Source organism: Gavia stellata, chromosome 6 (genome assembly GCF_030936135.1).
Source record: "Gavia stellata isolate bGavSte3 chromosome 6, bGavSte3.hap2, whole genome shotgun sequence".
NCBI classification, from domain to species: domain Eukaryota; kingdom Metazoa; phylum Chordata; class Aves; order Gaviiformes; family Gaviidae; genus Gavia; species Gavia stellata.
This window is the reverse complement of record NC_082599.1, coordinates 40,671,874-40,695,807: the sequence shown is the minus strand read 5'-3', so window position 1 is coordinate 40,695,807 and position 23,934 is coordinate 40,671,874.

Genomic DNA, 23,934 nt, shown 5'->3' with positions numbered 1-23,934 from the left:
CAAGTGGTCCGTCAACCAGTTGCAAAGACGATGGTCCTTGTATTTCTATAGGAAGAACCACTGCAAAGGACTATACATTTTGACAATTTATCTAAAGCCAAAGATGAAATGCATTGACACCAACAATGAAAATAAAAACCCTATGTGTACAATGAGAGCAAATCTGGTCTCTGTCTTCAGAATACGACAAAAAGCCAACTATGTATTTTTGTGACTAATACGTCGTTGTTTATAAGCACTTTTAAATCCACTAAGGCTCATTATCTCTGATTAGGTTAAACAATCCTTTGGCAATCATTTAGCTGCCATTCATGCTTTAATCCTTTCTTTTATACTATGACTGAAACTTGCTATAAGAGGACTTCAGTGATAATTCTGCAATTATATTGTTGATGAGATTTGTACTTTGAATGAGTACACAATTTATGTATATATCTTTGAACACTTAAAGTGAAGAGACAAGTGACCATTGCCTATCAGATGTGGATAAATAAATAAATACTATTCTGTAAAAAGAGTTTTGTAGAATTAAGTAAGATTACATCTAGTAACTTTCATATTCATATATATCCAGTATTGCTAAATCCAAAGCATATTACAGAATGCATAGTACTGAATCACTTGACCTTCAGTAACACCAACCAAGCAGTAATTAACCAGAACCTGTCTTTGAAAGAAAGAAAAAAATTTTCCTACGTCACCTACAGCAAAGCTTGTGTTTCTATTTACTAACTGAGTGAAAAAGTGTTTTAGAAATGCTGAGCTACAGTTAGTAATAATCAATAAATTACAAACTATAATCTTACCTAAAGTAATTTTCAATATTTTCCTGACCTGATTTATCTACAAAATATTTAGGGACTACATTATAGTATTATAACACTATAATGTTACAGTAAATCAAGGATGATTCACTAGAAAAATATTACATAAGTCAGGAGGCAGCTACATTAATATTTTGCTTCAAACCAGGAACAGACTTTTGTAGCAGGTGTCCCCACACTGTTTAAAAGAGACTGGTTCTGCCTTCTCTACAAACTCCTAGTAGTTAGTCAGACAGCAATATGATTCCTCTTGAGCCTTCTCTTCTGAAGGCTGAACAAACCTGGTTTTTTCAGCCTCTCCTCATACTTTGTGTGCTCCAGCTGCCTCCATCACACTCACTCCAGCAAGTCAACTTCTTTCTTGTGCCGAAGAGACCAAAATGGACATAGTAATTCAGAAGTGATGTCAGAAGTGCTGAACAGAGAAGAATCACTTGTCTTGACCTATTGGCTAAACGCTCCTGCTAATAAAGCTCAGCCTTCTTTGCTGCCAAGGTGCACAGCTGACTTGTTCAACCTGTTGTCCACTAGGACCCCCAAGCCCTTCACTGAAAAGCTGCTTTGTAACCAGTTGGCCCCCAGCCTACACTGCTTGTGGGGAGGGAGGGACACTTCCATTTGCCTTTGTCAAGCTTCATAAAGTTCCTGTCAGCCCATCTCTCCAACCTGTTTAAGTTCCTCTGAACAGGAGCCCTACCCTCCAGCATATGAACTGCTCTGTCCAATTTGATACCATCCATAAACTTGCCGAAAGTGCACTCTGTCCCATTGTTCAGGTCATTTAAAAAGACATCAAACAGTATTGGCCTTAGCATTGATCTTTAAGGGACATCATTAGTTTGACCAGTTGGACTTTCTCCCTCTGATCCACATTCTTTGGGCTAATCAGTCCAGGCAATTTTCTAGTCATATAGTTCATATGTTCACATATCCAGCGCTTATCAGTCTGGCTAAAAGAATACTGTGGGAGACCATACCAAAGACCTGGCTAAAGTGAGAACATACATACCCTACCCACCACTCCTTTCTTGACCGCAAAGCCAGTCATCTCATCATAGAACGCAGTCACGTTGGTTAGGCATGATTTGTCCTTGGCAAATGATGCCTGCTGTTCCCAGTCACCCTCTTGACTTTGACATGCTTGGAAATCGCTTCCAGGAGGATTTGTTCTATAAACTTCCAGAGGACTGAAGATTGGCTGGCTGGCTGCCCTGTAGATCCTTGTTTTCTCTTTCTTGTCCTCTTTTCAGAATGGTACAACATTTGTCTTTTTCCAGTCTGTACTTTGTTTGCATAATGAAATAGCCTGAGAACGTATAATATGGATTATTTCTGGATGAAACTAGAAGTTGTGCTTCAGGAGTGCACCTAATATACTCTAGCTGCTAATGGGTCTTCAGTTCACAGGACCACAATAGAGCTATTTCCGATTAAAACCTCCAAAATGCACATAGTGTTGCATCTCCAGGGCCCAACATCAGATATTCCCTAAGCAGCTGATATTAATCTTCTAGACACAAATTTGATTTATCTTCTGTTTCAAAAAAATTTTAGTCAGTAAATTCTGACTGAAATAAACTGAATTAATTTTGTGATAAAAGAAATAAGCATAACTTATAAGGAATAATTTATTCCACACATTTAACATCCTATATGCAGGTGAGTGCATTTATCAATGAAGTTTCAGCTGTGTAAGTTAGAAACATATAACTTCAAGGAGATGGTCCATTGTGAGTACTATCACTTGTTTGAGGATGATCAAGTATATTCATTGTATCATACAAGGTCACTGTAATTTCATTATAACTGTAATTTTTTTTTATTTAAATTGTTATTGTCAATACCATCAATTCTTCTTATTTCAGCACTGAATTTTCAATTCAGGACAATAACGGCTATTTTTCCTCATGATCTGTCTTAATGAAAATTAAATTTTTTTTTGTTCTTTATTTATTGGGAACAAGCTTTTTGCTGTTTATTTCTTCTCCAGTTTGTTTTTATTGATAAATAACTGAAAAAGCAAGTAAAATTTCCAAATGCTGAGGCACCCATGAATGGTTTTGTTACACTGTGTGTCTGGATCTGCAGGGGAACAAGAATGTTTTTGCACTCAATAATAATTACTTATTTTCAGTTAATAGACTGAGCTGTGTAAACTTTAATAGCAAACTTCAAATACTCTCTAATTAAAATGGTTCTAAAATTCTCTATGTTCAGATAGCATGTCTGCATCAAAAGTGAATGATCCATTTGTTCTTATAACCTAAGTTTTCCTGCTTATACATTAATCATATAGGGCTGAGTAAATCTTCCTCATCTACAATAATCTTGTAGAACTCAATTTTATTTAGTCCTATGCCAATCTGCCAAAAAGATTAGTTCTTCTTAATTTTATAGATATATTCTGTTATCCTTAAAACAGATCATGACAATTTATTGTGCGTTCAGTCAGAGCCAGGGGAGTTATACTAATTGATTTGCTGTTTCAGGTCATAAAACATGAAATCCTGGGGTTTATTAGGACACAAAAATTATTTTAGAATTCTTTTCACTTAGAAAATTCTTGAGGATTTAGGTCTTTTTATGTGTATTCTATAAATATTAGACGAGCAATTTTCCAGGGTCCACAGGTCTTCTGACCTAGCTTTATGTTACAAGGCATACTGATTGATTTAAATTGATTTCAAATTATTTAACTCTATGCAATACATCCATATTGCCTTTAGACAAGTGCTTTTCAATTTAAAGAAAGCCTATTCTTGATGATTTACATGAAACAACACTATAAAAACAAAATAAGTTTTAAAAGTCTGCATTAGTCTGACTAAACTTATGTACATCTGTGCCATTTGAAACATGTTATCTCTTAGGGGTAGGGAAAATTTGGAGGCCTGTGATAGGGAGAAAAGATTTCTTTCCGTTGGTCTTAAGTATCTGTGTGTTTAAAAGCAGCATTAATCCCAGCATATCCGAGGGTTTCTTTCAAATGAATAGGAAATAAGACTACATGAAAACTGTCCAAAGTGGTTTGAGAAGTACATATCATTAAATCATAGAATGGTTTGGGTTGGGAGGCACCTTAAAACTCATCTAGTTCCAACCCCCCTGCATGGGCAGGGACACCTTCCACTAGACCAGGTTGCTCAAAGCCCCGTCCAACCTGGCCTTGAACACTTCCAGGTTTGGGGCTTCCACAACTTCTCTGGGCAACCTGTTCCAGTGCCTCGCCACCCTCATGGTGTAGAATTTCTTCCTAATATCTAATATAAATCTACCCTCTTTCAGCTTAAAGCCATTACCCCTTGTCCTATCACTACATGCCCTCGTAAAAAGTCCCTCTCCAGCTTTCTTGTAGCCCCCCTTCAGGCACTGGCAGGCTGCTATAAGGTCTCCCTGGAACCTTCTCTTCTCTAGGCTGAACCACCGCAACTCTCTCAGCCTGTCCTCATAGGAGAGGTGCTCCAGCCCTCTGATCATCTTTGTGGCCCTCTGGACTTGCTCCAACAGGTCCATGTCCTTCTTGTGTTGGGAATAATGCAGGATTAGCAGCTAAAATGTTCCCTTTGATCTTGAGTTCACGTAACCCAGACCTTCAGACTCTACCTCCCCACTAAACTGAACCATTTCCAAACTTCAATCGTTTTCAACCTTACAGACTGTACAACTCTAAGCACTTAAGTTTTGTCCTCTACACCTCCCCAACACTGGAAAATTCTGAAAACTGTTGCAGAACAATATCCATTATTTAATTCTTTAATTGATATCTTTGAATCACACTGTTTCCAGCTCAGAAAAGATTATGAGGCTTAAAAACACCTCAGAAACCTTTGATACCATAAGCTAATAAGCTGGTTTTACAGCAGTACACTCAAAATGCAGGCTAAAATTGGAAGTAGAGTGTGTACCCACTAGAAATGTATTCAGAACAGCCATCTCTGGAAAAAAAAAGAAAGCACCACCAGTGACAGTGGGATGTCAGAAAATCCTTTGAACTGATTTAACTCAGCTGCAACTAAAGTCATTGATTAGGATGTAAACGAAGCAGAGCCAGCACTAAGTATTTTCAAAGTCTTACCTTAGTGCCTATACTCTTTCAAATCTTAAGATAGTGAATGTGTAGTACCAATAAATAGAGATGTTCTACCACACCTCTGTCAGAAGACCTGACTCATGCGTACTCTCTAATTTGAAAGGTCTCTTTGTCTGGAGATGCTGGTAAATGAGATAGAAAAGATGTAAGATTTTTAGCTCTCCTATCAGTAAACTGAACATGTAATTTTAGCAGCATAATTATAGAGAAGCTAAACAGGTGTCGTGGTACCAGGCCGGGTCATCTGAAATATCTTTAAATACTAACCAAAGCAAAGCAGAGAGAAGCTCAAGGCTTAGCTTTCAAGTTACAATTATAAACACAAAATGAGTTCTTCTTAATTTTGTAGATACCAGGTCTGCATACAGCATTAGCCATTTTCCAGTACATTTCCATTAGTAATGTCTTTGCTGATTAGTTTTTTTCCAAATTAGCATGTTTATCCATTAGCATATCAATATTGCTGCCAACCATCCTCTTAATTTTTAGTTTTCTTGTTGCAACAAAAAAAATTGCCAATAAAAGCAAGCTTTACTTGAAGCCTTAATTAAGACTAGTACAATTCTTTTTTCTTTCTTTTTTTAAGCTTTTTTAATAATACTGTGTAATATTTACTCAGATTATAGATTTGCTTTGCTCAATAACACCACTCACTTGAATAATCAAAAACTTCATATTTTGGTTTGGCACCAACACAAACTATAGTATTTTGCATAGTTTGGAGATGTTCTAATGAAAGCCTTCCTTAAAAATCAGAAAGTCAATGTCATCACAGTCAAAATTGTTTTACATCATTTCTGAAGTTCATCTTAAGAGGCAGTAACAGGTAGAGACTGTTACACATAAACACAGCAAGACCTATTCTGATCTCTTTTACACTGTCTTACAAGACTGCTCCCGTATTAACCTGCAGAGATGTTTCTGATCAATGTCTTGCGTACGAGAGAAGGGCCAAGCCCAATTCTTCCAAAAGATTCTTTTTGTTCATATTCCTCTCTTTAATTCTTTTCATTGCTTTGATGCGTTCAATTATTTTAATTTAAAGTCAGTCACAGCAGAATAACCAACACTAGGTTTAACAGAAGTATACAAAGAACTGGCTTGAACATACAGCAATGCCAGCTTCTACTGTTTACACTGTTATTCAGGACAGATACTCTTGTCTGACATAATTAAACCTTGATGGTAATTATTTCTGCTGATTCCTGGTAGACTGCTGTTAACGATACGCTTATCCACTTTCAAACACACTATCTTATTAAACTAAATGCATGCCAGTAATTACAAAGCTGCACTTTTTAAATTTGGGGTTTTCTAAAAGTCTTTTAAAAATGAGAAGATAAAGCTTTCCCTAAAAGGATCCCCTGTGTTTCAAAACCAGGAGAGCTCAGACAGTGCCTGAAACTCCAACGCCTGATGAGAGAAAAAGAGAGAAGGCATGTTTGTGTGTGCATAATACAGGCTGTTGAGAAGGTTTGGTTTTGTTTTGTAACTCATTAGGTCAATTTGTATTAAAGTTATATGAAAATATTAATTCTCACTGTTCCTTGCCATCTTCTTCAAATAACAAGACCCGCTGAGCCATCTTGTTAATATATTTCATACGAAATGGGCATTTCCTATTTTATTTTGCTGTTTGACAGTGAGAGATGGGGAGACTTCAGATAATGGTCATGCTAAATCATTAATATTTCTTTTTACCTCATAAGGCTATCAAAACATGAAAAAAATAAGAAAGTAATAAAGTTCAGAACAAACATAGAAACCAAATACATTCTGAGTTATTTCTGAGACTCCTAAATTGGATGAGAAAAGTAAGATCAAATCTGCCTCAAATGTCTGAATATTATTATTAAAGACTACCTTTAAACTTTTCCAGTATTCATATCTAAGAACATAAAACATTTTCACAATACAAGTACATTTACCATAAGCAAATGTTTAAACAAAAGAACTAGGAATTTTAATGAAGCACCCTCAGGAAAATGTTTAAACTTTGCCCTTAAGTTTACTTTGTTCACTAATAGGCTTCTATTTCTAGTACTGAGTGGGAAGGATAGGTTCAATGTGTTAATAAGAAAAAAGTAATAATATTTAATTAATTCTGGCTGAACACACATGGTTTAATATACTTGGCAATATCATTCTATCACATGATATGATAATTTAATGGAACTTTTTTATTTAAATTGCTGGCAAGTTTATGAAATTATAAAGCAAATAGGCCATGCACTTGGGTGTAATTGACTGTATAAATGTGTCTTATACTATACTGTTGGCAAATTAGCCAATCCCTGTCACAGAATCAATTATTATCTAGCTGTATTCTGCAAACACAATAGCAGAAATACAGCATTTATAGAAAAAAATACTACAATTGTTAATCTTACATTGTGCATCTTAAAGTCAGGCAATAAACATTCATATGCTGTATAATCATCCTACAATAATGCTGCTGCCAAATGAGTGCACATTTAAAGCTCCTTGTTGTTGAAGGAATTCCTTAACTGGGGTTGGTGTTTTTGTTTTTATTCGTCTTTTCCTCTTCAGATAAGTGAAGTGAGTAATACATATGTCAGTGACTCAAAAGATATAAGGCTTGACTGTATGACTGAAATTTCCAAAGCTACTTAAGGGACTTGGACACACAGTTTCTCTTGGTGTTGTATCCACTCTAACCCCCACCTAATGACAACTTTGATAATCTGAGTACTGTAGCAAAAGTTACAAGATGTATTCTCCATGTTTTTAACGCATGCTGCTGTTAAAGAGATCAGTGGGGGATTCTGAATTAACTGGACATTTGAAAAATTCCTTTCTGGTTCTCATAATAATATGATTGAAGTTATTTGTCTCTTTTATGTCTCCCTACAAGTAGGCCATATCTAAATTATAAGCAGTGTTTAACATAACAACTTCTTGATGGTGTAAAAATAGAAGTGAAGATGAACCCACTGCACTAAGGAACTAAAAATCTGCTGTTCTTGAAGATTATATCAAAAGCATAGTGGTTCTGAGCAAGAGCCAAGAAGTCTGGACTACCATGTCACCAGCATTGCTCCCTGTTTCTACATCCCAGCTGTGCAAGGACTGTGATCAGCAGTTGTATGGACTATATGAACTGCGCAGCTACAGGCAGTTTCACAAAGCAGATGTAACGGTACTTCTGTTCACTAGAAAGAAACTGAGGGCAAACTTGTAGGCAGATGGTATAGTTCTACTTATGAATGTTTCCATGTACCCATATGTGGGTTTTTACACTATGATCTGCACTGTAGCTACAAAGTGAAGGATGTTCACTGTCATCCAGGTGTACAGAACTGTAGCTTATGTAAACATCCTTCAACTAGCTCATGTACCAAAATAGTTCAGGTATTATAGCAGACACCACAAGCCCACCAGAACACTGACAGGTTCTTGGCAGCTGAAGCCCACACTGCTATGACTTCCAGACTACAAAGTCCCAGGCTATATGATTTAAAGCTTTCTCAGGGATGCCTGTGCATACCTGTGAACAGATGCATTGTAGATATCCCCAGCACTCTTAATGACATGCAGAAAGCAAGTTGTTTAGAGCTTTGAAAGGCTCTGCAATTCTTTAATGTATCTTTACAGCACTTATGTGGGAAAATACCACCATCCAGCTGAGAGTCATCAGAAATATTCTGTTGTTCTAGGGCTCCAAACTCAGCACTCTCAGTCTCAGCTCCATTATTTACCTAGACATTATTCTTTCCATGGAACCAGATTACTGATACCAATTTGAAAACAAATCTGCCAAAAGGGAAGGTATCAACCATGTGCTTCTGTCTTAGAATCAGCCCCACTGAGGACACTCATGAATATATTGTATATTTTTCTTATGAAAACGAACCATGATTCTGCTAGTAGTCCTCTTAGAATAGTACTGTTTCAGGTAGTTTGTAAGCAAAGTACTCATCTACAAGTGTCCACTCCTGCATTCCTCATATTAAAGGCTTACATCAAGAACTTCTCCCACTTGAAGTGCTCTTGCATGTGATGTTCCCACTCAAACTGTGCTAGGTTCTGAGTTTCAGGCTCTGATCTGAACTCAGATCTGAAGTTTGGACACAGTGTTTTGTTCTGGATCCTACTGTCCCGTAAGTGTTAAAGTCAAAAGTCTGAGGTGAAATTCTGTCCAGTGGTTCTGAAACAATACCTATGAAAAGAGCAGGTTTTGTTTTACTGAAAAACACTTTAGCAAAAAAGAATGAGAAAAATGAAGCAGAAAGGGGAAAAAAAAAAGCGGAAGCTTTCTGTCAAAACCAGAATGTCAAATATGTTCTCAGTCTTGTTCTACTTCCTTACACTGTTTAGTTCCCTCTGATTCTGCCTGGTAAAAATTTATCATCTCTATTTTATTCAACTTTCATCCTCTTACTTGTTGGTGAGATAATTCTGAACCCTCATGCCTGAAAATGTAACTTTCATAGGATCATAGAATTGTTTAGGTTGGAAAAGACCTTTAAGATCATCAGTCCAACTGTAAACCTAACACTGCCAAGTCCACCACTAAACCATGTCCCTCAGTACCACATCTACACACCTTTTGAATACCCCCAGGGAAGGTGACTCAACCACACCCCTCGGCAGCCTGTTCCAATGCTTGACAACCCTTTCAGTGAAGAAATTTTTCCTAATATCCAGTCTAAACCTCCCCTGGTGCAACTTGAGGCCATTTCCTCTTGTTCTGTTGCTAGTCACTTGGGGGAAGAGACCAGCACCCACCTCTCTGCAACCCCCTTTCAGGGAATTGTAGAGAGCAATAAGGTCTCCCCTCAGCCTCCTTTTCTCCAGACTAAACAACCCCAGTTCCCTCAGCCGCTCCTCATAAGACTTGTGCTCCAGACCCCTCACCAGCTTCATTGTCCTTCTCTGGACACGCTCCAGCACCTCAATGTCCTTCTTGTAGTGAGGGGCCCAAAACTGAACACAGGATTCGAGGTGCGGCCTCACCAGTGCCGAGTACAGGGGCACGATCACCTCCCTACTCCTGCTGGCCACACTGTTTCTGATACAGGCCAGGATGCCTTTGGCCTTCTTGGCCACCTGGGCACACAGCCAGCTTATATTCAGCCGGCTGTTGACCACCACCCCCAGGTCCTTTTCTGCCTGGCAGCTTTCCAGCCACTCTTTCCCAAGCCTGTAGCATTGCATGGGGTTGTTATGACCCAAGTGCAGGACCGGGCACTTGGCCTTGTTGAACCTCATACTGTTGGCCTCGGCCCATCGATCCAGCCTGTCCAGATCCCTCTGAAGAGCCTTCCTGTCCTCGAGCAGATCAACACTCCCACCCAACTTAGTGTTGTCTGCAAACTTGCTGAGGGTGCACTTGATCCCCTCGTCCAGATCATTGATAAAGATATTAAACAGATCTGGCCCCAGTACTGAGCCCTGGGGAACACCACTTGTGACCGGCCACCAACTGGATTTAACTCCATTCACCACAACTCTTTGGGCCCGGCCATCCAGCCAGTTTTTTACCCAGCGAAGAGTACACCCGTCCAAGCCATGAGCAGCTTTTTTCTCCAGGAGAATGCTTTAATTGTATGTAAAGGAAGAAAAGTATCGTGTGGGGACCAGAAGCTATTAGTCATACCAAGCACACAACTGAAGTTTTAGAAAGAGCTGTGCCAGTTACGATTACTGAAATGTAAACCTTTGGCTGTGTGATTCATTCTGTACTAGGAATCTTCATTCTGATCTAGGAATCTGGACTATAATTTTTAAGTTATAGTATGGTTGGGACACCTTACAGGGTAACTTGAAACAGGATTAAAAAAACATACTGTGAGAGTGTTTTCAGGAAATACAAATGAGTGAGATTAGGGCACAATAGATGCATACAAATGTAAGCTATGTATTTAATATTTTTTTCTGGGACACAGAAATGAGGTTTGTTTTAACAAATGAGTGAATTAAAAAAAACCTGTTTAATGTCACAGTGCATGTTAAACCAGTTAAAAAAAAAAAAAAAACAACAAAAAACCAAACATATCCGCCCCCCAAAAAGAAACCCAAATCACAAAATGATCACTGTTTCATGGGATAGAAAACAGTGCAGAAATTAATGTAAGGACTCAATGGCAATTACCGAGCTTGGACAAGAAATGTTTCAAAGAAAAGAAACAAAAATGCACAGAGAAGATCAGCAACCTCTTCAGAACATGTTGTGAGCTGTTTTATAATGACATAATAATGCTGCCTCATTAGCCAAGTGCTAGCCAGTACTTGGGATTGTGTGGGTTTGTGTCCTCTAGGAGGAGAAACTGATAAGTCAGGTGTATTCATTAGAGCAGTCTTGCTTATTTCTAAAAAACATAGTTATAGAATCCTGTTTCTCTGAGTGCAGTGGGAAAAAAACTACAATAGAGCATATCCTTGTTAACCACATGTACGTCTGCTTCTCCAGCAACTTCTATGTTCAAGAAGCTCTCTGTGCTCCATCCCAAGGCCATTCAGATAATTCAAAAATGAAAGATTCAGACACATACAGCCACTCTCTGTAATACTTTTTTTAGTAGACTGTACAGCCTAATTGGAAAAGCAATGAGACACTATCATTGTTTCATTATTTCTATTATTTATTAACTGCATTACCCCAGACATAGTCCTAAGCAAGGACTTTGATCATGATCATTTACATAGAACTGTGCTTCTTGTCTATAGAAAAACCCTTTTCTCTTGAAAAGGACAAAATTCAGGATACAACAGGTGATGATAATCCAGAAAGAGGATTGCAAGATTCGTTCAAGCAGAGAATTGGGATCTTATCGCTCATAAAATATTTTTATAACTCTTGGTTTCATGTACACACTGGAGATCATTTTCAGCAAGAAGATCATGAAAAATGAAAAAAACTAAGGGAATGTAGGTAATTTTGTGGTGCATTTTCTGAATATGGTGCATATTTGAAAGATTTCTAGCAGGAATGAAACACTTTCATAGAAGTGTTTGTATTAGATACTGAGATATAAAAAGTTGTCTTCCTTTGAAAGCTGGAAAAGAAAAAGAATGCAACACAATGTGGACATGCTATACATGTGAATGTTCAAGTTCAAATAGTTCATGTTGTGTTTATGTTTCAATGATAAAACAACCATCTATGAAATTCTGTTTTACTTTTTCTTGTCTTTGAATGAGTGGGAGAGTTATAAATAAAATGTTGTTCAAGGAGGTGTATAAATAAATTGGTATAATTAGGTGTCATAATTAAGGTGCCCATTGCTGTTCCAGACACATTTACATAATTGTCAGTGCTAAAATGAAAATAATTGTTTGTCAGAATTGCTTCTGTTAAGGCTGATAGTTCCTTACTTTGTACAGTTTACTGTAAGTATTTGTTTAGAAAATATTCTAAACTCTGAGCATAAAATGACTGCACACAAGCCAAAATCTTCACAAGTGAACCAGTGAACAAAATTTACCACTTTGGAATTCAGACAAAATGTCTTGCCTGGTATCTTGCAACACCTCTTTTGCATAGTGGCTTTCAATGTCCTGTATGTGATTTGTGCATGATATGCAAGTAACTGCTTCGCAAATCTGAAAGGCTAAAAACTTCTTGTTTTAAAAGAAATTACAATTAACGAAAAAGTCCTTTAGACAGGTTCATTGGCTTTTTTTTCACAATTTGCTTTTATGGGTTGAATTACTTCTGATATTCATGAACACCAGAGTACACTTACACAAGTATCAAGAAGCAGAGAATTGAGTCTTGTGCCAGTTCATGTAATGCAGCTTTTAGACTACTGCCTTAGAGAAGCAACTCAGATTTAGGTTTAACCAATATATGGCAGTCAGTATTGTGAATACTTCCAGTTTTGTTTTATTGAGTGACAGACTAACCAGATATGTTAAGTGCAAATATTTTTATGCAATGAAGAAATATCTTAGCAAAATTGTATTATTTAGAGCTAAATGATTTTGTAATAGTATAAAGCAGTATTTGAGCACAGCTGCAGTAATTTAAGATACTGGCACACGTGTGTAGGAATAACAGATTTTATAAACCCTCTAAGATCCTTTAGAAACAATGGCAGAAATTATTCATACAGTTGCCATGACTTTTATTGCCCTTAACGCTTCTTCTTTTTCCCTACTTTTATGCCTCAAAAATTCTATTGTTCTCAAATTAGAAGATAAAATTGTCCAGGACAGAAGTAATGTCTTATCGTGCATTTAAACAGGCAGTGCTGCCAGTTTTGAGTTATTGATATAAACCATGGGTCCAAAGCCACAATAAAATCACAGTAAGAATAGTCCTATAGCTGATGTAGTTTTGTTGGGGAAGAAGGGATGGGTAAGGTACAGAGTGTTCAGTTCCCTTCACTATTAATATCATCTTCACTTCATATGGTAGAAGAAACTCTCCATCAGTATCAGAGTTAGATTCACACCTCTGTGCATAACCAAAGATTTATTTTTAAGTAGTCAGCAGATGAACAACATAAGAAATGAAAGAATGAGATTGGAAGATTTACACTTACTTTATATGCGTATTATTTTTTTATATAGATGCATGTGTGTTTATTATTTGCATATGTATATATTTAAAGAGATGAAGGTATATTTGTTCTCTTGAAAAGTTTGCTACTAAGAAAACTGTTCTGCCTCTTCTTTTGTAATGCAAGAACAGCTTTGCCATGGGCAGTAACAAAAAAGAAATGCAGTATGGTCTCCATTTCTTGCATAATAGTGAAAAAGAGGGCCTTACTGAAGAAATATGCATCCATTCTTTTAATTTTGTTTCTTTAAGAATATTCTTACATTTTCATCATTGAGAGTGGAGAATAAACAATAAAAAACCTTTGATTAAGTTCGGCAAACTCCTTTTCTCACATAACAGTAATTAACTTTTTAAATGTAAACTACCTATCTGACCAGGAAAAAATCTAAATATATACACCTGACCAAACTGCTTTGTGATTTGGTTTTTCAATTAAACAATATAATTTTAATATTTTAACACAATGTTTACATTCTTTACCTTATTTTACAGCTGATCTACTTATAACAATGTCAGCAGTGTTATGAAAAGCCTTCAAAGATCATCTTGATTGACTAAGAATAGGGCTGACATCAAGCTCTTGAATATCCTGCTTCCATGTACAGTCCCTCTAGCTTTCATGGCATTAAGATTTCTGTGGACTGGAAGATTATCGTAATTTTAAACACCTAAACTAAAGTAACTTGAAATTCTCAGAAGTAATAAGAGTCTTGCATAAAAAAAAAAAAAGAAAAAAAAAAGAAAAAAAGATGGCATAGAGAAAAAATAAATTCTGGGCACTCTCAAAAACCGTGCTTGCTAGGCCTTTCAGGCTGGTTTTATACAAACTGTTCTACCAGTCCTTCCAAATCACTTCTGCTATCAATTTAGGCCTAGCTGGACCTACAGTTTTTACTGTGGAGATATGCCAGGTCTCCAGTTTTACAGGCACAGCACTAAAAGAAATTGCCAGAAAAAAGCATCCTCCAATATCCTTGTAGTGAGCTTTCTAGCTGAGAGCCCTCTACAGACAAAATTTTGCTTCTAACTCTTTCATGCTCAAAATAGGCTTTCATCAGCAATTGGAAACAATCTTTTCCCATGAGGAAAGGGAAAGATGAGAGAGAGAAAATGTTTGTAAGGCAAATAGATTTTAACCTATTTTGTAGGTCTTGAAGTTAAGGAACACTCACGTGGATTTAATTGGAACTTGGACAAGAGGAAAGCTAGACAGAGTATTGTCACTTTGTCACAGTAAGCAATTTTAAAATGAGAAAGAATGAATCTCTAGGGAAAAATCACAACCTAAAAGAAATCCAGCTGAAAACTGGAGGATTGTATTTCATACATCACAGAGATGCTGTCTGAAAGCATCTGAATGTCATCTAGTACAAGCTCCCACTCAGAGCAGGATTATTGTCAATACTTGATCAGGTCAGATGGCTTTGCCTAGCTGAGTCTTGAAAACCTCCAAGGATGGAGATCCCATGGTCTTTGGGAAACCATTCCAGTTCCATGCCACTTGCCTAGAGATTTTGCTCATGTCCAGTCAGAACCTTCCAAGCTGAAACACATGACTCTTTCCCCTTGCTATATCATTTGTCAGTACCAAGAGCGGCTCCATCATTTTTATAATTCCTATTCAAGCAGCTGTAGGCTTCGGCTGGATCTCCCTTTAGCAACCACTCCACCAGATTAAAGACCATCTCCCTCAGCCTCTCACAGTAGGTCATGTACACAAGAACCCTAACCATATTAAGGGGCCTCTGCTGGACCCTCTCCAATTTCTCAACATCCTTCCTGAACCAGGGGAGATATGACTGGACAGGTACAGCCTCACCAAAATCAGAACTTCTAGATTTATTTTTTTTTAACTTTTTGTTTGAAACCTAAATCCGTTTAGGGTATCTTGACAACAAGAAAAGCACTTCCAGTGAGTAATAAAAAATAAGGTAACCTTGTCTGCTTATCCCTTCATACATTTCTCTCTGACTTTCAACTTTGTCTGTTTTGTTCTATAGACTTTGAACTTTTATTTCTCTTCCAGATGACTACTTTAAACAGTCACTGGGACAGAAAGAAGACAGTGCTTTCTGAGGTAGACATGTAAGGAGCTACAGTAGATGGTAGCTACATCAGACCTACACCAGAGGTCTTTGGTGCACAATAGCAGAAGCCATGATGTGGTCTTTCACCATTGGTCCTACTTGTGCCCAAGGAACTCAGCTCAGATTTTCTTCCCATAAAGTAATTCAAAAGCTTCCTACTGTTTGTAACCTTTCAGACAGCAAGAAATGCAGGCATTTTTAAAGCAAGACATTCATTTTACCCTAGCCTGAAGGATTGCTGAAAGACTGCAGAAGGCTACCTACACGGCCAGCAAAAATAGGATAGCCCCCACCAGAGAGTGAGGAAAAAAATCACCCTGACAATGCAGCCACTTGCAACAACCAGTGATGACTCTGCCCTGCCGGCCTTGTGGCAGCTCAGCCCTCGGCTCGTGTCTCCCTGTCCCGCAGGCAGCAACTGGTCCTTACAGCATCCTGGCTCCCCACACTCGCGGAAAAGCCTCCAAATTTTTACACAGGATTAAAAGCAGCTCTGAAAAGCTTTCCAGATGAGACAGTGATACTAGTGGGGATCTGCGGTGCTTCCCCCAGGGGAAGGTTGTAAGAGTTTTGCTGTGGAAAGTGAAAAGCCATGTCAGCATGAGGATGGTAACATCAGTTTTGCTCCAAAGTCCCTTTCTTACCTCTGTCGTGATATACATCATATTTTCTTACACTGGGAACCACTGAGAACTAAAGACACAGTACAGACGTCCACAAAAATGAAGTTCTAACTTCTTTGTCCTTGTTTACGGGGAACATGCCATGCTTTCAATTCTTTCTAAATATGTAATAGTAAGAATTCCCTGGTGCAGAAACACTCTTTCATTATGCTTTTGTATAGTACCTTGTAAAAAGGGACCACACTCCCGTGTGGTCTGCAGGGAGTACTGTAACAAAATTAATAAGTAATTCTTCCAGAAAACACATCAAACACAGACTATGCTGCATCACCTGCTGCACAGAACATCAAAACTGCTAAAAATGTCAACAGAATAAACCTGCACAATGCCCTGGCAGAATGTAACATGGAAGCAAGCAGTAAATCTTCCCAAAAAATTGTTGGAAATGTGTACTCTAAAGCACTGAAAACGGCATATTTTGTTTATGTGTAATAAAAAGTAAGATGTGGCTTGTTGGTAGTTGATTATTAAATAGGGGAATATTAAAAAAAGACATTTCTATGTATGTGTAATTATTACAGGTATTGATCGAAATCTAAAGCTTGTAAATGTACTTCTATAAAAATTAAATTTGAATGAATAAGTTATCTGTTTGTAGGTCCTTAGGAATGTTATCTAAACTATATCAATATTACTTTGATTATGTTTAAGAAGGAGGTTACTGCAAAAAAGTAGTCTGCAATACCAAGTAGTCCATCTTGGTCGATTTTTCCCCATGTGAATAATAAATTCTCCCTATTTGCCAACTCAGCCAACAGATATGCTTGATTGAGTCAGGAGAATTGATAGCCTCTTTGTAAAAATCTATTACAGACCAGATCAGCATGTCCATAATCTCAGGATTCTGCATCAACTCTTTTTCTTCCTCTGAAATGACATCACTTGTGAATGAATCAGGCATTTTACCAGACTGGTAAACAGAACTTACATTTATATTTGTTTGGCTTTTTTCTCCAAATTATTGACTAATATCTAGCTTAAGGAAATGGCAGGAGAACCCTCCCCCTGACAAAAGACCAAACTGTGATGATTTTTAAATTGCCATCAATCTCCTTTATGAAAGTACTAAACACTATTAATTCAAACCCAGACTGTTTAGGGCAGAAATACATCATAAGCACAACCTATATAATAAGCAACATGTTGTCTGAAGCACTCAACAGTATCATAAATTATGCACAACTCATCCATTGCCACCCAAAAGCCTTCTCTGGGTGGGGGCTTCTATTTCAGTTCTCCTCTCTTTAATACTACCTTCCCAACTCTTTTACCTATAGATGAGGTTGCTCCCCAAAGAAAGTGTTGAGTCTTATGAGAAGGGGAAACTGATTTTTAAAAATAGGTGAGCCAAGATACCAAAAAAGAACAGCAAAAGACATATAATTAATAGAGACTACTATTGATAATATCCTTTAACTAGGAAAGCATAAAGTCCTATGCTATCCTGAAAGGGCAACTTCTGATGATGGGAAGTTATTGGCATTTTCAGCTGCGTTGGCTTTATCACATCTACTCGACTTAGTAAGTGTGACGGACACTTCATGTCAGGGATTTCGATGTCATTCAGGCTGACGGGATTTAGACATGATATATCTTTCTTGCTTCAGCTGGGAACAAAGTGTACAAAGAAAGTGTGTGGTCACACTGTTCAAAGTTAAATGCAGGCCAGAGGAAAAAAGTTAATGTGCCTGACTGCAGTATTTGCTCTTAGCATGCAGTTGCAAGCTTTGAAAGTCCCGTTTAAGTATCTCTTTTTTAAGATAAATACCTATTAAGTAATGTATATGCACAAGCTGAAGTGTTAAATGGTTTGTTGAAACCTATTAGAGTACACAAGATGATAAACATAAATTATAGCTAATATACTGCACCAGTGATTTTTAAACATAAAAATTACTGACACTGTAAAAACACACTTGAGTCATCGTAGCAGCATAATAGCACTAATCCATGTTTATCCAACCATGCACTTTTCAAAAACAACACAAACCTCTAATAAATGCTTTGGCTTCACCTTGACAACTTATATGGGTTATTGCCTCGTTCATGCCTGGATAACCATGTGTTATGACTTAAATGTTCTTTAATATCAATTTATGCCTTGAAGAAAAAGGATTGAATAACATAGTGTACATATGGTTCAATTTATTACAGCAAAACAATCATTTTAGTTTGAAGATATTTTCTCATGGTGCATATCATAGAAATCTTATTCAATAGAGCTCTCAATAAACCAGATTTTTTATGTCACAATAAATGAAACTAAGGCAGCTAATTGTTGCTAAGATTCTAAATAGATGAGTCTATTTGGCTTCCTTGTCAATCAAGAAATAAATTCCTTAACACTTGTATTTCTGGATTCTAATGTGTCTAATTGGATTTTACACTATCTGATTAACGATGTAGTTTATAGACTACTGTAAAAAAACCCTGATACTTAAAAAGTGGACGGGGAAATTGTGGGCTGTCAGCATTTATGGAAAAGGCCAAGACAACATTGAGTAATTTAGTGTTTTTGCAAAATGGCAATGAAAAGCATAAAACCTGGTCAACGATGCCTCATTTGTGGTACTCTTGTTGTGTGTATGTGATACAAGAAAAGACCCCGGAGTGTTATTCTGAAGAATATTAAAATATGTAATAGTCTGTACTGAAAATGGATTGCAGTTTTAGGAAATTACAAAACCAAAAAGAAATCCAAATTTTAATTTAGAACTAAAAGCAACATATAAGTTTAAATTTCAGCCAACAGACTGGTGATAAATAAAGCTCTTACAGAAACAAGTACAAGAATAAGGCAGAAAGAATGCAGCAAAATTTCCTTGTTACTTCTGCAGCACTCCTTTTTACTGCCAGTCTCATTTTCACGAACTTTCCACATTTTCAAAAGATGTTCATGAAAATCTTTCAGACAAAAAAATCGTGTCATATATGAAGAAATGGCAATCCGAAAAGAATTGTGGCTGCAGACATTCAAGTATGTCTGTTGTCATGCAATCTCTATTATAAGGTGAAGAGGACTGGCTATAAACTAATTCAAAACTATTATTACAGTAGAAGCAACAATGGCGGTGAGCAGTATAGCCTTGTTATGATGAAGAGTTTCACAATAGTCAGGTCTTAGACAACCAACAGATTGTGAAATATTCACCTTTAGGTCACAAGTTCTTGCATGCTACCTGTGCATATGTGGATTTAGAAAGTTTGAATAACAGGTAGTTCAGCTATTTAGAGGAATCTAAACTTTCTATTTTTCCCACTTCAGAAAGAATCTTGGTACCCAAATTTGAACAGGCCGATTATCAACATGGGCAAGATTATTACCTGAAAGGAGGTTGCAGAGAGGTGGGTGTTGGTCTCTTCTCCCAAGCGACTAGCAACAGAACAAGAGGAAATGGCCTCAAGTTGCACCAAGGGAGGTTCAGGCTGGATATTAGGAAAAATTTCTTTACTGAGAGAGTGGTGAGAAACTGGAATAAGCTGCCCAGGGAGATGGTGGGGTCACCATCACTGGAGGTGTTCAAGGAACGTGTGGATGTGGCATTGTGGGACATGGTTTAATGGGCATGGTGGAGTTAGGTGATGGTTGGACTTGATGATCTTACACGTCTTTTCCAACTCTAGTGATTCTGTGATTCTGTGATAAAACTGCAATTTAAAGATGGAGGGTGTCAAAAAGAAGCAATGCCTCAGCTTATTCTATAAGGAATATGTTTGATTTCCAAGAATTATGACCATTGGAAAATCATATACAAAAATCAAGTACTGGACTGTGCACCTCTCAGTAATGAAGAGATCCACCTATTGCAGTAGAGCTAGATTAGATCCAAAGTTATTTTACTTCTTGTATTGTTATTGCTATTAATATTGGGGTATCATGTGGTATTACATAAGACTGTCCAGCTGTAATGGATGGAACAGGCTCTTTGGGAAGTGAACAGAGGTAGTTGCCCTTTATGTGAGAGAGTGGTGGGAATACATGGAGTTTTGCCTAGGATGGATGATGAGCCAATCTCAGTTTATGGGTTAGGATGAGTGAATAGAGGAGGAGAGGAGAGGAGAGGAGAGGAGAGGAGAGGAGAGGAGAGGAGAGGAGAGGAGAGGAGAGGAGAGGAGAGGAGAGGAGAGGAGAGGAGAGGAGAGGAGAGGAGAGGAGAGGAGAGGAGAGGAGAGGAGAGGAGAGGAGAGGAGAGGAGAGGAGAGGAGAGAATAGTTCAGTTGGAAGGGGCCTACAACAATCATCTAGTCCAACTGCCTGACCACTTCAGGCATGACCGAAAGTTAAAGCGTATTATTAAGGACATTGTCTAAATGCCTTTTAAACACTGACAGGCATGGGGCATAGACCACCTCTCTAGGAAGCCTGTTCCAGTGTTTGACCATGCTCTCAGTATAGAAGTGCTTCCTAATGTCAAGTCTGAACCTCCCCTGATGCAGCTTTGAGCCATTCCCATGCATCCTGTCACTGGATACCAGGGAGAAGGGATCAGCACCTCTCTCTCTCCACTTCCCTTCCTCAGGAAGCTGTAGGGAGAAATGAGGCTGCCCCTCAGTCTCCCTTTTTCTCGAAACTAGACAAACCCAGTGTCCTCGGCTGCTCCTCCTCTCCTTAGTGTGCAGACCAATACAGGCAACATTATGGTCAGTGTCTGCTACAGACCACTTGGTCAACAAGAAGTAGATGAGACCTTCTTAAGACAACTGGAAGAAGCCTCATCTTCACAGGTCTTGATTCTCATGTGGAAATTTAACCACCCTGATATCTGCTGCAGGGGCAACACAGCAGGGCACAAGCAATCCAGAGGGGTTCTGGAGTGCATTGATGATAGCTTCCTAACAGAGGTGATTGAAGAGCTGACTATAGGAGATGTTCTGCTGGACCTGATTCTTATAAACAAGGAGAACTCATCAGGGATGTGAAGGTCCGGGACAACATTGGCTGCAGTGACAATAAGATGGTGGAGTTCAGCATCCTGAGAAGAAGGAGCAAGGCAAACAGGATCACAACCCTGGATGGCAGGAGGGCAGATTTTGGCCTATTTACAGATCGGCTTGGAAGAATCCCATGAGATATGGTCTCGGAGAGAAGAGGGATCCAGGAAAGCTAGTTGATTTTCAGTCTTCTCCTCCACTAAGCTCAAGAAAGGTCCATCTCTATATACAGGAATTCAAGCAAAGGGGACAGGAGACCAGCATGGATGAACAAGGACATCCAAAATAAAAAGAAAAAATATAAGAGATGGAAGCAGGGGCAGGTGACCCAGGGGGAATATAGAGACATTGAGTGTGCAGCAACAGGGTTAGGAAAGCCAAAGCCCTGCTGGAGTTGAATCTGAAGAAGGATGAGTAGGGCAGCAAGATATATCAGCAGGAAAAGGAAGACTTGGGAAAACACGGGCCTGCTGCTGAATGAGGCACGGAACCTGGTGACAAGTGTGTGGAAAAGACTGATAATGCATTCTGCACCATGGTCTTTACTAGTAAGATATGTCTTCAGGAATCCCAGGCCCCCATGACCAATGGAGAGGGAAATCTAGAGGAAGGTAGAGGAAGATCAGGTTAGGGAACATTTAAACAGATTGGATGTACACAAGTCCATGGGACATGATGTGATGCGTCCACAAGCACTGAGGGAGCTGGCAGATATCATTGCAAGCGCACTCTTGATTATCTTTGAAAGGTCAAGGCAACTGGAGGAGATTCCTGAGGTCTGGAAGAAAGCAAATGTCACTCCTATCACCAAGAAGTGCAAGAAAGGTGATTGAGGGAACTATGGGCCAGTCAGCCTCACCTGGATCCTTGGGAAGGTGATGGAGCAAAAGCTCCTGGAATCCCCAAAATACTAAGGACAAGAAGATGACTAGGAGTAGTCAGCATGGATTTATGAAGGGGAAATCATGTCTGACTAACCGGATAGTCTTCTGCAATGAGACGACTCACTTGGTGGAGGAGGGAAAAGCAGTGATGTTTATCTTCACTTTAGCAAAACATTCAACACTGTCTCCTATAATAGCATCTTCACAGACAAACTGCTGAAATATGAACTAGATAAAAGGACAGTGAAGTAAGCTGACAACTGACTGAGCTCAGAGGGTTGTGATCATCTGGCACAAATCCAGCTGGAGGCCAGTCAGTAGTGGTGTACCCAAGAGGTCAATAGTCAGGCCGAGGCTGTTTAACATCTTCATTAATGACCTGGGTGATGGGACAGAGTGCAGTTTCAGCAAGTTTGCAGATGATAAAAAATTGGGAGGAGTGCATGATTGACCAGGTGTCTGTGTTGCCATTCTGAGGGACTGTGACAGGCTGGAGAAATGGGCAAACAGGAATCTCATTAATTTCAGCAGAAGGAAATGAAAAGTCTTGCACCTAGGGAGTAATAACCCCATGCAATACACGCTGGGGGTCAACTGGAAAGCAGCTTTGCAAAGGAAGACTGGTGGGTCCTGGAGAACAAGTTGAACATGAGCTAGCTATGTGCCCTGTGACACATGTGGTCAACAGCATCTTGGGCTGCATGAGGAAGAATGTTTACAGCAGGTTGAGGGAGGTGATCTGTCCCCTCTACACAGCACTGGTGAGGCCACATCTGCAGTCCTGGATCCAAGCCTGAGTTCCTTAGTGCAAGAGAGACCTGGACATGCTGGGAAGAGGCCAATGAAAGGCCACAAAGATGATGAAGGGCCTGGAGATATGGTGTACAAGCAGAGGCTGAGACAGCTGGAATTGTTTAGCCTGGAGAGGTCTCAGGAGGATCTTATCAATATATATAAATACCTGATGGGAGGGAATAAAGAAGATGAAGGCACATCAGTGGCCTTCTCAGTAGTGCCCCATGAAAAGATGAGAAGCAACAGGCATAAATTGAAATATAGGAAATTCCATTTAAATATAAGAAAAAACTTTTTTACTGTGCATGTGATCAAGCACTGGAACAGGTTGCCCAGAGAAGTGTGGAGCCTCTGTCCTTGGAGATATTCAAACCCAACCAGACATGGTCCTGAACAGCCTGCTGTAGCTGACCGTGCTTTGAGCAGAAGCTTGTACTAGAGGATCTCCAGATGTCCTTCACAACCCCTGTGATTCTGTTTTCAATTAATTAGTTACGATACTTACTCATGCTTAGTTAGAAGATTTAGACCCTAGTTTATTCATAAAGGGATTTAGAATGTGTCTAATCTTTATCTAAACCTTCTATGCTTACAGAGGTGTCTAAGAGTAAAGTTCGATATTTTAGGCTTTTCTCCCAAAGATCAGTATTTCTAGCCAAAAGAGATTTTGTAACAGTATATTGTGGCATTACTGACTATAAAAGAGAGACAGCTACTGATTCTTCAACCTCACTTCCTGGAACAGATACATTTTCTGGGGTTGCCATACTAGTAAAAAATGACTAAAACCAACACAAAATAGGTCAGCTATGGCAGACATGATTCTACAAGGAATATAAAATTAAACTTGAGTATTCACATTTTCCCATTACTTCCAGATGTACTCTGTCTGACAAGAACTGAGGCCATTAGAAACAGCAAAGAAAAATCACATACTCCTGATAGTCCATTTTACAATGAATGATTTTTTTCTGCCTCAGAATAACGGTCATGTTAATTTTTTTTTTTTTTAAATTATGTTTTGAGTTATTAAGATAAAGGCAGTAGCTCCTGAAGATCTATAGTGAAAACTATGAAAGTCTGGACTTTGAAAAACAGATTAGAGAGAA